Source organism: Crocuta crocuta, unplaced genomic scaffold, assembly GCF_008692635.1.
Source record: "Crocuta crocuta isolate KB4526 unplaced genomic scaffold, BGI_CrCroc_1.0 scaffold1529, whole genome shotgun sequence".
Taxonomy (NCBI): Eukaryota; Metazoa; Chordata; class Mammalia; order Carnivora; family Hyaenidae; genus Crocuta; species Crocuta crocuta.
Genome location: NW_027532160.1, coordinates 154,503 through 157,489, shown reverse-complemented (window position 1 = coordinate 157,489; position 2,987 = coordinate 154,503).

Here is a 2,987-nt window from a genome sequence, read left to right as displayed (position 1 = left end):
GCTCCTGCTCTGTTTCTGTCTCTCAAAAAATAAATGAAAGTTAAAAAAATTTTTTTAAATAAAAAATAAAAAAATTGATTGGCTCAGTTCGTTAAGTCTCCAACTTAGGCTTAGTTCATGATCTCAGGTTGTTGAGTTTGAGCTCTGCATGGGGCTCTGTGCTGACAACGTGGATCCGGCTTTGGGTCCTCTCTCTCTCTCTCTCTCTCTCTGCCCCTCCCCTGCTTCTGCGTTCTCTCTCAAAAATAAATATTTTAAAAAATTAATAAAAAATAAAACTGATTGACTCATAAAATTCTCACAATAATTTTAGGAGGTAGGTATTACTATTATTCCCATTTTACACATGAGAAAGTTGAGGCCATAGGCTATTCAAATAGGATATTCAACATTTGCCCAATATTAATGGTATTTAGTGGAGCCAGGATACAAACACAGGTGATCTGGGTTTCTTTAACATTATAAAATATGGCTATTGTGACCTGGTAATTATAATAGCTAACAATTATTGAGCACTTCGTATATACCAGGCATTTTCCTAGACACCTTATATACTACCTCTTGTAATCTAACAATCCATGTAGTGTGAACCATTAATAACATATCCCAGGTGAGGAAACTCAGGCACAATATAAGTGTTTATTTTGTGGAGCTGAAATTTCATCCCAGGTAGTTCTAATACCACAGCCTTGCACCTAAACACAACATGACACAGGGGAAGCAGAGGCATCTGCAGGGTAGAGGATGATGAAGTGAGAGAATTGAGCAGGGACTCTGGAAGGGGGACCAGTGACTAAGGGCTAAGGAGCTATGAAAGCTTGGGATCTCCTGCTGGCATAACTCTTCAGGAATACCCATGAGTCCAAAGCTGATTTTCTGATCATCCTCTTTTTATTCGATGGTCTTTGGGAAGGAGACAATAAAAGCATTACCACTATCTGCTACATTTCCTAAAACTTTCTTTGCCAAACAGCCAGCCCATAGTCTCAGCAGTTTCTTCTCTTTGGGCTCTTAGAAAGTCTTACTGACCTTTGAGGAGTTTCTATAGCATTTTGATGTTAGTCACATGGAAAAATGAAGACAGTGAACATGGTCCCTCTTGATCTAATCAACCTTAGTTCTTTCCATTACACCTAGTGTGACATGGCTTTGGTTTTGATTTTCTTCACTAATCCTGGTCTCTGTTTTGGACATGCTCCTGCTTAATTATGTTTCCTGAAACCAGGCGCTCAAAACTGAATACAGGAGTCTAGATATAGCCTGACTTTGCAGAGTAAGTGACCTATTCACTTTCCTCTGTATAGGTATTTTACTTCTACAAGGAAGCCTAATATGACCTTGGATTTTCTGGCAGCCACGTTACTGACCTGACATTTCTCTTGATCACTATCGGCAAAAACCTCTGAACCATTTTCACAAATGCTACTGCAATCCTACTTTCACCTGGAGTCCTTTGAAGTTCAATTCGGTGCCCAATTATGGGACACAGCCCTTAGCTCTGGTAAAATGTACTTGGTTCAAGATGGCTTATCACTCCAAGTGACCAAGACCTTTTTTGCAAAGTGATTGCTCCGGTTCTGTCATCCAATCTAGTTCATAACAGCCTTGCACCATTCCTAGATTAGCTAGGCTACCTTCTATATCTTCCTCAAAATTCATTAAAAATGTTCAACAGGATAGCACCCAAAACAACTTTATATTACATTAGGAATCTTCTGAGGTGACACTAGGCCATTTATTTGCACTATTTGGGTGTAGCCCTTCTGTCATTTAGACAAGTGTGTTAGCAGAGGGCTCATGAGCAGATGGTGAAAAACACCTAGGTTTATTTTACCTTATCCTTTTTCCCACTCTCTTGTCCAGATCCCCAATTGTATGCCTATCAATTCCCAGTCTCCACCCCAAGATGGCCCTTGAGAAGGAATAGGCCATGTGATAACAGGTAGCATTTGACTGAAGAAAAGGGGAGGGAAGGAGAATGTCTGTGACCAACTCTCAGGCAGGGTACCGGAGCAGTGGTTCAGAGGTGACTAGTGAAAAGATATATGTTGTCAATAAAATAGAGAGATTATGCAACACTTGCTGCCCATCTAACTTGTGTAGATGTGACAACTAAGCACTCTGTCATCCCTACAAAATTCACTTAAAAATTTTGTTGTCTTAAGACTTCTGACAGACTTCTAGTGAGATCTGTGATCTCTACATTAGGATACAGCCTGTGGGGCAAGTAAACATGGCAGTGCCTGATGTGTCAAGGTGGGCAAGCCGACAGTCAGCAGGGGCTCTTCCGATATCCCGGTCTGCAGCCAGTACTGTCTTCATTTCCTAGGAGAATCCTCCAGGGGATGATTGTGGATAGAACACAGGCTAAGAAGTAGTTGAGGAAACATTCAGGCTTCAAGTAACCAACACTTAGTCTGGTTTATAGATGTACAGAATTAAAAAGAAAGGTGTAAATTAAGAGTTAATCCCTGAGGCAGAATCTGAAATGGAGAAAATCAACATCCAAGGAAATGGGGAAGGACACAGGTCTTGTGTGGGCTTACATTTGGACATTGTTATCTGTAGAAAAACATGCTTTCTTAGAAAATGACTCAGCAGGGGGAAGTCTCATCCTTACCTCTCTCAGGCTCTGCACTTTGGGGTTCCTTTTTGAGCACTCTCCATCTTTCATTATCAAGTTTAACTATGTGACCCCAAATCTCCTCTGCCTTCAAGGACATAAGACTCCAAAGACATTCTTTCTCATTAGACCCTTTGATATGTCTTTACAGGTCTGCATTTCCCTTTTTCTTGTAAGTCTCCACTCACTCTGCCAAATATCCCCACAGTTATTTAGGCATGTTGTCCCTTTACCTCAGGGAGGTCAGCCTGATGACCTGTCTACTCAACTCAGCCCCATCTAGAGTCTCAGTGGCCCCAGTAATGTTGAGAAGCATTCTTTCAGAGCAGACTCAAGATAGTAGCGTCAGAGGTCCCAAGCAAAT